This window comes from Danio rerio, chromosome 6 (genome assembly GCF_049306965.1).
Source record: "Danio rerio strain Tuebingen ecotype United States chromosome 6, GRCz12tu, whole genome shotgun sequence".
Lineage (NCBI taxonomy): Eukaryota > Metazoa > Chordata > Actinopteri > Cypriniformes > Danionidae > Danio > Danio rerio.
In genome coordinates this window covers 27,394,313-27,406,459 of record NC_133181.1, presented here as the reverse complement: position 1 = coordinate 27,406,459, position 12,147 = coordinate 27,394,313, and positions in this window count along the sequence as shown.

Below are 12,147 nucleotides of genomic sequence, written 5' to 3'. Positions count from 1 at the left end.
TAGTGAGTGCTAAGCCCCAGGGCTCTGAAGGGGAATTGTAAAGTAACGCTGAGTGAGTGAGCATATCCAGTTCGGGGACGTCTCCACAGCTTTTTTGTCCGCTGCTGGACACCCAGAGAACACAGTAAATCCCAGAGCGTCTTGGCCGGGCTCGCTCTGACATATGCAGCCTTCCAAAGATGAACAACATCACCCCCAGTGCTTGCCAGAAGGTCGGGAAATTGCTCCCATTGCACATCGCTTCTTCTTCACACATACACACATGAACCCTCCCTCCCGTTTCCCCCTGGCCAGGGTAAAGGTAGCTTTTACTCTCCTTAACTCATCTACTCTGAGGGACTCCAAGCTTTCTCTCGCTCACCAAACCTTTTTCCACATGACTTTACCCAGTTACAGGCGCACTAGAGTAAAACCCTTCTTCCTTCTGCACCCGCACGCGTCTAAATAATGGATAACGGGCCTGTGATGAATTTGGGGAAGATCTTAACGACACCCAACACCTCTTCCCCTGCACACCCTCTAGCCCTCCATAAATTAACCACCGCTCATAATTAGCTACGGAGAGACAGTAGAACAACTTTGAATGTTAATAAAACATGAGCGCCAGCACTGTTTGGCTTGCTCTACATGTTTCTTGTGGCGAGGATGATCCTTTTCAGACTACGCTGCGATCGCTTACGGGGGAAAGCGCCTTGAGTACAGAGTGCAGACGCAGGGCATTCCCGGGCAAAATGATGCCTGTTTGCATGTGAAAAGTCCCATTTACCTGCTTCATACCTACCGGCGCTCGTTCACCTCGTCTTTAGCTCACTCCTGCCGTCGTGCTTTTGAGACCTTCATCAATTTTCATTGGTTCAAACAGCATGCATGCAGCAGGCGGTGCAGGGGCAGGTTCTTCGTCTACATCCATTTATCCACATTAAACGGGAGCTTTGGGGACATTGCCCTGCGAGAGATGAGAGTTTAATGGCACTGTCCCAAATAAGTTTGCACTGTGTACTTCCGCACTCCATTTAAGATTCATATTCCCTTTTTATGCTTTTATCACCCTGAATAAGTGGCGGCCCAGCCAAGCGTTCAACCAGCCCTTCATCTGCCATTTCAGAGCACATTTACCAGCCCAGCCGAGTAAACCCCCGCCACTGAGCCAAACAAAAAACCCCATCCATACCGACGCGCTCCCCTCCTTATTCCCCCATGTACATTTAGAGGCAAAGAAGGAAGTTACTGCATCACATCCCCACCAGGGCTGGGAACCATTTGGATTCTTTGCATCTTTTTTATTTGTTTAAACAAAACCCCCTCCCTAAGCCCCACTGCAGACACCAATGCCCAGTTAAACAGCTAATAGTCTTTGTTATGTGTAGTGCTGTTTGACACAAAAACCAAACACCAGTTGTTATTTAGTTTACAACTGTTAAACCAAAATACCTAGAACTGTATGACTAATGCCAGAATCCTGATGGATAAACCCTTTTACAAGCCTCTGCTACTATAGATGACAAAATATTTTTTCAAAGTATGCTCAATATAGAGTGTGTTAACACTAGTGCTCAAGCAGACTATAAAAAGTCAAGTACAGAGTTTTAGAATTATGAAACAAGTTCAATATATCAACTATGTTTTCACATCAACTATGTGTTCGGTGAGTTCTGTGAATTGGTACAGTACATATCATCAGGTCAGAAGGATAATTGTTGAGAATTATCAAAAGTGACACACCTTAACCAATTAATTAGAACCTGAAGAAGCACTTGATAATTACAGACAGGTGTGTTTGGTCACGGTTGCAACTGAAATCTGCAGGAAGGCACTCTTCAGGAACAGGGTTGATGACCCCTGATGTAGCACGTTTCTCAATGTTTTCTTCAGCATTCATGCGTCCCCGTATTCTCATGTAACGTCAGCAACAACTCCAAGAACGGAGAATGCGTTAAAGCTCCCGGATGTATTCCTAATGCAGACTTGAGCGCAAAACATGGGTTGAAGTGGCCAGTCACCCCAAACACGCTTTTTGCATTGAGAGGTTTATCTTGAGTGATTAACTACCGGACGCAAACATTTTGCGTGATCCTTAAGGCTGATTTATACTTCTGTGCCCAGTGATTTATACTTCTGCGTACTGTTTGTATTGCTCTGCAATAACCAGAGATGTACTTTATAAAGTACTAGAGACCCAGACTTAAGTAAAAGTACAAGTGCAGTATTAAAAAAGTGACTTGAGTAGAAGTTGAAGTGCTCTTTAAGCACCATACTTAAGTGGAAGTAGTATAGTATTCAACATTTTTTGTACTTAAGCATTACAAGTAGTTTATTCCAAAATTTACTACTCAAATACTGAAAGTAAAAGTACAAGTATCGTGTTATGTAGTTATTTTAAAAAGCAGTAAACGTGATTAAGCAGAATGAAAAAAAAAACATGGTTTACGATTAATAATTATATATATATATATATATATATATATATATATATATATATATATATATATATATATATATTTATTTATATACATATATTATGGGTCAAATATACCATTCAGCGTAATACAGCCTTTATGATAGCCAGCTAGTTAACGTTAAGTGAACATCCCAGCATGTTATGAACCGTGGGCAGCTTACATTAACTAATCTAGCACTCATGGATAGCTCAAACTGCTGTGTTTTGTGTATAATATTATTTTTATCCTAACTTGAGATGTTTCTTCAAATTGGACGGGGAATTTTTGAAGGTCATTATTTTGCAATCTTTCGGGAGGCAGAGTATGCACTTAATTCTATATGAATTGTCTTTCACTCCGACAAATGCAAACATGGACTCTCAGGGCCATAGGAGGTCTTTTTTCCTCCCCGCCATGAACAGTTTAAAGTCAAGGAGTTGAAGGTGGATATTCTGAGTTTTTATCCATGTCGAAAACAAACTAAAGTGCTCTCAATGCAGGCAGGCAGCATCTTCTTTGGTCATCTGAATGATGATGAGCCAGCTTATTCAAACCTGGGACAGAGCAATCTGCTGCTCTGGATTCGTAACATTTTTTATAATTTTAACGAGTAACTATGCAGAACATCAAAAATCTACCAGAGTAAAAGTATTAAACTCATCGAAAATATGTACTGAAGTAAAAGCGGAAGAAGGAGAAAAAAACAATACTCCAGTAGAGTGCAGATACAGCCTTGTATTACTTAGTACAGCAGTGAAGTAGTTCTACTTCGTTACTGTACGTCTCTGTCAATAACAATATGAAATCACTTCATCTGGAGCTCCTTCAAGGGTCTTGAGACTTGTAAACAATTGCTTCATCGGGCTCGCAACTGTCAGCATCGCCTGCGCTCGTCACTGCTACTAAACCGACTTATCGGCGCGTTGGTGTCAGCTATGGTGGACCATGTGCGTAAGCTTGACGCAGACTTAAATCAGCCTTTATGCGCCCTAAACGCCTTGCATTTTAACCGCCTGCTGCACCTCATGTTTTTGTCGTTGATGCTGTGTGCTCGCAGTAAAAAAAATACTCTGAGCGGAAAAATCGCATTAAGTCAGTCGTGTCTTTTACATTATCCAATTAAATTAAAGCAAAGGCGGGGTTTCTATTTGGTTTGTTGGCAGTGTTTGTTTTGTCAAAACAACTACGGAGACTATAAAAAGATGGAGGAAAGACTTGCGTTCACTGTTTCAAGTTATCCAGAGCTTTATTACTTTACAAATCTTAAATATCAATATTAACAATATTTTATTAAATATTACATTTATAACAATATTAACAGCAACATTCGTGCATATTACGCAGACATAGAGTTAAGCTCCAACTCTAATCAAACACACCTGTCTGTAGTTATCTAGAGCTCTTGGAGACAGTGAGTACGTTTTCACATTATATCGAATGATGTGCTATAACATGTAAAACTGTATCATGAAAGTAACACTCAAAAAGTAACTCATGTAAACACCTTGGTCTTATTCTCTTAATTAAATTAAAGCAAATAATTTGTTAACTGATGTCCACGTAAATGTAGTCAGTGATTAGCTTCTGGTTTCTTTGATTGGTGTTTGAGCAAAACTCTGGGACTATGACCCTCTAGGACTAAATTTGCCAATTTTTGTCCTAGGATTATATCACACACAAAAGTAACAACCTTGCAGTACACTATAGTAAATTTTGATTAGTACAATTACTCTTCATTCACATATATAAATGGTTAATGGTTAGATATGTATGGTTTTAATCATTCAAATTCTTTCCCAGTAAAGCCAACATAATTGTCAAACCTTCTCAAAAAATATTGTAGTCAGTAGTATCAAATACAGCACTTAAGACAAACACTAGAAAGAAGTATCTTTGTCAGTATCTGCTTTTCTCTTCTTTTTAGTTTTTTAAACTAGAGTTCTGTTTACTCTGTTTTTGTGTTGTTGTTTTTCGTGTATCAATCTATCTACTAATCAACCTATGAGCAACGTATGCTTTTTACCATTCTGGTGTTTTTATACAACAGTTAATCATGAATAATTAATAACCAGTAATACTTAGGATTGAATGCAAATATTTAAGATTCCAACTGTTTGATGTTGCTGTAAAAAAATACAATGATGTAAATGCTTGTAGTTACATTACTCTTACATTAAACAGAAGAGTAAATCATTATTATAGATTATTACATGATAAATACGCATTCATTATACCCTAAAACACAACTATTTTGTTTTGTTGGCTCCCACTCAGACTTAAATAAAGTATTGATAAAACATGAAGTTGCAAAAATTGTTTCTGAGAAATTAGCATGCATTATATCAGAATGAACACGGGAACATAGGAAAATGCCAGCGTGAATTAGACATCGTAAAAGAGACGTACAAGCTGCCCTGCTCTGTTGGACACAGAGGAGAGAGACAGAGGTGTATGATGTGCAGTGACTGAGTAAATGAGCTCATAAAGTAGCGTCTGCCTTCAGGGAGTGGGGAACTACATGTGCTAATCTTCATCAACATCCGCTCCCTGCCATGTAAAAGAGCAGGAACAACAGAGTTACGCACTCTGGACACGAGCAGCCTACATTAGAGGGTAGTGTTTTCCGGCACAGGACACCATTACTACCACTCCCAGCATGCCTCAGGATGAGACGACTGTCACTGAGAATTAGCCACGGGGGCTCTGCCATGTAAACGCATCATATGTAATTGGTAGAAAGGAGGGAAAAAAGCCAAAGGGAAAGTGTAGGGAAAAAGAAAAGGCTTTTAAAATAATCTGCTGGTTCACCGTGACATTGTCGAGACCATGTGCCGACAACATAATGAAGCTTTTAGCAACTGTCAGACCATTGGACGCAGACTACCTTAGCCCCGTCTACCTGCTTTTCCCATTTGTTTCATTCTTTTTTCCTCAGAGTGGATCTGTAGGTTACCTTCTGTTGATATTTACTCGACGTGAGTGCACTTGCTGAAGCTTTCGTGAAATGACCAGTTTACTTGATAATATCGACAGCTCTAGTGTAAAATCTGCTGGCATCAAAGGTCAAAAAGAGCAATGTTTTTTTTTTTTTTCTCTTCCCCTCCCATCTCCGCAGCCCCGTCTTCCATCTCGCGCCGAGTAAATCTCAGAGCGGGATCACTTTTCTGACAATAATTTATAAATTATGCACTGCTTGTGTTTTGAATTGAGAAAGGCTTTCATATCTTTTCCATTAACTCAGATTAAGTTTTCATAGTGATGCTGGAGAGAATGCTAGCAATATACCCGTCTCATTTTAATGAAATTTTTATCAGTGCTCTTTTCTGTTGTACACTCCTATTGGGATGTCTGTGAATCTACAGCTTGGCTTTTGGACGTGAACTCCCCTCAACCTGCCTGCCAGTGGCTCTGAACGCTTCAATATTTGATGGGCTCTGGCTAACTCAGCCGTAAGAATTCAGCTGCAGAGATTTAACTCTAATGTAAAAATTGTGAACGGATGAAAACTGGGATGTCATAAGTAATACATCTATTCCAAGAGGGGGAACAGCTACCATTTGTGGGGAAGAGGAAAAACAGGATAGCGAGATACACAGAGAGAGAGAGAGAGAGAGAGAGAATGGAGAAAAGAAAGGGATTTAAGAAGGAACACTGCACTCTCTTTCTTCCTTTTATGTTCTCAAAATGAAAAGCCTGGAAGCTATGGGGCTAACAGCTAACATTTTCCCCTGACTCAATTCCTTGCTCCTTCAATTGATTCTTAATTATGAGCACTCTTTTTCCCTTTCTTCACAACCATCAATAAAAAAGGTCCTTTAATGTCATCTTTCTGAAGAAATGGGCATCACACCACTTAACGTTCATAGGTCAAATCCATTTCAAGGAGCATTATGTTCCTCTCTCTCTTTCTCTCAGGCTCTTTTTCTTTCTCAGACAAACACGCTCACACTCTCGGTCACCAAACAGATTCCAAAACATTGGCAAAATCTGTCTATACTGTGTCGATGCGGGCGTCCTTCGAAGCGGAACAGGTCAGCTGAGATGGGTCTGATGAGCATGTTTTGTATCTATAGATGATTCCCTTAAGCTATACGCTCCTTGGCACAGTGCATACTGCTGGTAATAGCTCATCTAACAATGACTTCTTTGTGTCGGGGAATCCAAGAAGAAACTCTGTGTGGAGAGAGGATGGTGAAACACTTTGTTGCCTTAGTTTTTTTTTTCTTTTCTAGCTTCTTGGATGAAAAGCACTGGGAAAAGATGTTTGTGTTAGTTTTTTAGTATTCAGGTCCCTCATTTAAGCGCTTAACCAATAGGATTTTGAGCAGTCAAAATTGCCTTTATCCATCATGTTGTGTTTGGTGTCTCGGGGATCCTGAGGCCTTTTTATAGCATTAGCCTAAAATATACTTAACACTGAGATATTCGATTGATAATTTGTTGTTCCTTATGAGAGCTGACTTTTTTCTTTCTTTTTTACTATATCTAATATTTTACCTCACACTTAAACCACTCACAATCCAATTATAAGCTTTTATTAGTCAGCATTAGCTTATGCTAACAGATGTAGCATGCAATGAAATATTAATTTTATAGTTAACTTATTATCATTGATAAAATTTGTTTGTAAATTTTAATTAATTGATTATTGAATAAATATTGTAAATTGATCAATAATGAACACTAAAGTATCAATGTAGTTGAACATGGGTGGTGGGGGGGAGGTACAACTTCTGAATATCTTTTTAGGTTTCTAAAAAAATAAATAAATATGTTTTTTTAAAATATTGCAGCCTTATTTTTTTCATTTGAATCAAATACAATTTTCTAGTCATCTCAATTTGCATCAAACTGACTAAAAATGTTAAGTACAATTTTTAATGACTTGATTAAACCTGATTAACTTATTAAAGTAAGTTAAAGCAACATAAAAGTTTATGTCTTGACTTTTTGTCATCACATATTTAAAGTGTACAGTATGTGATCATTATACAGTCTGTTAAAACATCAACTGCAAAGTAAGTTTAGAAAAGACAAGAAAAAATAGAGTGATATTCAGAAACTTCTGTACATGGCTCGCATATGGGGCACGGTATACCTACAGTGGCACAAGCTATTCCTTACGCCATGTTTATCACTTTTTATTACCAATAATAACAGAGCTCCTCTGGGAGCTGGAGGGTAAGTATGCCCGGCAGCACTCTTTCAGCCACTTTTAGACTGACTGCATCTAGCAGGCACTCAATGTATAACGCTTACTGGGAGTCTTTCCATTTCTGAATGTACACGACCACAGTGTCTCTTACAGCTGATAAATAAAAAATTGTTTTCGCTATGGCACTGATTTGGACTTCAACTGTGTATTAACTTGCACAATCTGAAACACAAAAAAAATAAAAATAAAATAAATGCAGTACATAAATCAGGATTTTTATACTGTATATGCAATTGTGGCAGACATTGTGAGATGACATTGAAACTATCCAAGAAATCCATGTAATCAGTAATCTATTGTAATAATAATATTTTCTATTGTTTCTTAGGAAATATACAGTCACATTTTTAATAACATTAAATTTTAAATTAAAATGATGATCATTTTGTTAAATTTGTTCAAAACAGATAAATTTGTTTGTATAAGTATCGTCACATTGGAATTATAAGGTTCTATCTACGTTCTGAATGATTTTGAGATATTGAGTTTCAAAGTTTTTGCATTTCATAGCAAACAGTATGTGTGTAACATTTATTTTTTTATTTTTATAAAAAGTCTAAAAAAATAAAAATAATCCCATATTGTTAATAAGTTGTCATTTAATAAGACTATGTCAATAACTCAATTTTGACAAAAATGTCAGATAGAACCTTATAATTCTAAGGTGACGGTATGCTACAAATCAAAAAAATATTACTCTTTCATAAAAAGCAACATTGCACATAATATACAATACTGTTTAAACATATGGTGGCAGTGTGATTTGTGTTTTATGAATAAATCATTTAAATTATTAAGCAAGGATGCATTACATTTTTTTTATTTACTTTCAGATGCTGCATATTTTCAGTACATATAAGCAATTATTCAAAACACAAGGTAATATTAAAAGATAATGTTTTATTTATTCACAGTAACAAAGTAGTGTAATTTCTTTAAATTCAGTACTTTCAACAATTATTTCCTTTTATTGCAAACAGTGCTAAATAAATAAATCAAATAAAGTCATAATGCTGTCAAAACAGTATATTTTGTAGCTGTATGAAAGGAATGCTATACTATGGGACTTAAATTCACAGCCTGTGGCATTTACCTATGTAAGGTCTTTGACTGCAGTCAAACATGTCAAACTCTAATGTAAAATGCTGTATTTGATGTCAAATGACTGCCTCTGTCTGAAGTGTCATTGTGACAGGCACATTTTATTGATTGCTTCATCTCTTTGGTCTTTCTTGTTTTATTTATATTTAGCACAAATTGTGCTTAATTCGTTAAACTAAATATATTAAAGTGAATGCAAAGAGGGGGAAAGAGAGTAAAAGCAGTTTTATGAAAAATAGTTACTCTGAATGAAGTAGTATTTAATATTAGCTTTCTAGTTAAGTTAGCAAGAGCTACAGTGAATAATAATTCGGAAGTTTGAATCAATCTTAGTTCACTTTATTTAAAAAAAATTACAAATGAATTGCTAAAAGTTTTATTTTGATTAAATTTTATAGACTAATATATTATTATTGTAAATGAATAAATTTATCAATAAATTGTATCTGACTGTAAAGAGAGGGAAAAGAGAGCAATAGAAAATACACTTTACAGAATAAAATATGATCATGCCTTGATGTTTAATTATTAAATTAGGACAGTAAAGTGTGACTTTGCCTAGACAACAGCCTTGTGACTTAACAGAAATAAAGTATAGAATATAAAGTCATGGTGCAGTGGAAAAATAATAAATATTGTGTATAATATTAATAATACATGAGCTTGGAGGACTGCATCCATACATCTCTGCAATGACTCAAATAACTTATTAATATAGTCCAGAGTTGATCAAGATTCTTTGGATTCATTTTCGATGTCTCCTTTATCATCTTACCCCAGACATGCTCAATAGTGTTCATGTCTGGTGACTGGGCAGGCCGATCCTGAAGCATCTTGACCTTTTTTGCTTTCAGGAACTTTGAATGTGTAAGCTAAAGTATGAGGAGTGCTATCTTGCTGAAGAATTTGCACTCTCCTGTGGTTTGTGATGTAAAGGGCAGCACAAATGTCTTGATACTTGATAGGCTGTTGATTTTGCCATTCACACTGCAGATCTCTAGCACACCCCCATACTGAATGTAACCCCAAATCATGATTTTTCTTTCACCAAACTTGACTGATTTCTGTGAGAATCTTGGGTCCAGGCGGGTTCCAATAGGTCTTCTGCAGTAATTGTGATGATTAAAATGCAGTTCAACAGATGATTCAATAGACAAATCTACCTTCAGCCACTTTTCCAAATGATCAACTAGAAGTTGTTATCTTCAAGTTATTATTTGTTGCTCTTACAACTGGAATTAATGACAAGACTTTTGTCAGGTAGTGTATTAAAGGAGACCATCATTCAAAAAAAATTCAAAAAAAAAAAAAAAACTAAAAACTAACTTTTATAAGAGGTTAGACCCAGTTGTGTGGCAACAGTCTGTGAAGTTAACCAGCTTTTAATGGTAGTGATTTCTGAATTTTTTTTTTTTTTTTTACAATCACACTTGATAAACATTCTCTATTTGTACATGTCATGAGAGGAGGGCAATATCTTCCTCATTAGCATAGAACTTTAGTCTTATTTTTGAATATACCACTATACTGATGCATAGGCATTTTTAGCTCCAAGGATTGGGAGCACATTATCATTTAAATTTAAATTGACAATCACCAAAATAGCATACTTTGGATCAAAGCCTAAAATGGGCAGTGTTAAGAGATATAAAATATTATTTTTGAGGTCATTTGAGCTGACTTCTCACACACACACTCTCTAGGGCAGGGCTATTCAATTGATGGCCTGCAGGCCGAACTTGGCCCCCAAGGCAATTTGTTCTGGCCATCCAAATAGTGTGACAAAGACATCAAAATTATTTGGTTAAGTCGTTGAAGGCTGCGCAGTGCGTGAGTCACCTGACATTAAGCAAGTGGCAAAAGCAGCCGAAAACATTTACATACTTAATTGTAAAGGCTTCTCAACGCCTTGTTTTTGCTGAACAGAATGAAACTGCTGCAACTAAACAAGGCCACCTGTGCGCTAGTTTAACTTTCCAAGCTTATACACCAAGGCTAATACGCGCGCACAATGGGTTAACTATAGGAGCAGGTCATTCATATATTGCGTCTTTTCCGTGCACAAGTTTGTTAATTCCAATGTAAGAATATATGCCAATATATAGGTATGTCTTACGCCATAGCAGTGAGAGTTGTGTGTGGCTTTCGGTGCATTGTAAACAAAAGATATAGATGAATTATTACAAATTATTACAATTATTATAATATGAACAACTTCATGGATAATTTGCACACCTATGCATGTTCAGTTCCAATATGTACTTCAATATTGTTTACAGTTGTGCACAGCTCTACGCAAAAGAAGTTTATGTTCTCAGATACCTCACTAAATGCAGTGATGTCTAACTTTACTGTAGTTTTCAAAAGGCTGTGCAAATAGTTTATAGTGCTGTCTTGAGCATTTTTTAGGAAGTGTAACCAAAATCTGACTTTTTTGCATTGGCACAGATTAAATGATATATTGAAAACAAGACAAAGCCATATCTTGTTCATAAACGATGATGTCAGGACTTCATCTTGATGACACTGAAACTTTCATTGACATCAATACTTGCTTTTGAGGAATGAGCTATTCATTTTGAGCAAGTGACATTCTTTTGCAGGTTATCAACTAGGTTTTGCGGTTTGTACTAATTGTTTTGTGAAATGCATTAACTGTTGTGCAAATGTAAATAGTGTTGTGAGAAATGCACTAAAGCGACAGAGAAAAACTGTAAGAATAATAAGTTAAAATTTTGATGTGTTGTAATAAATTACAACACACATTATTGTGTTTTTAAATGTATAACTTGCTTGTGAAAACTGCAAAATAAGTATAAAAAGTGATAGTAAACATTAATATTATAATATATAATATTAATATAATATTATAATAGTATAAAGGCATTATAACAATAAGAAGAATAGTTGTTTTCAACTTTTAAAATTGGATCGATAGATAGATAGAATAGATAGATAGATAGATAGATAGATAGATAGATAGATAGATAGATAGATAGATAGATAGATAGATAGATAGATAGATAGATAGATAGATAGATAGATGGATGGATGGATGGATGGATGGATGGATGGATGGATGGATGGATGGATGGATGGATGGATGGATGGATGGATGGATGGATGGATGGATGGATGGATGGGCGGGCGGGCGGACGGACGGACGGACGGACTGACAGACAGACAGACAGACAGACAGATAGATAGACAGTCAGACATATCTAAATATGTTTAAAAATGCTAAACCACTGTAATCATCCTCCCAAAACATAGCACTCAGTATTCACATATTTCATGCAAAAGCACTGTGAAGTAAAGCATATAACTCTGTGACATTCACCAGAGACCATTAAAGTGAGAGCCAGTGGCTGTGGACGGGATCCTGATCTTTAG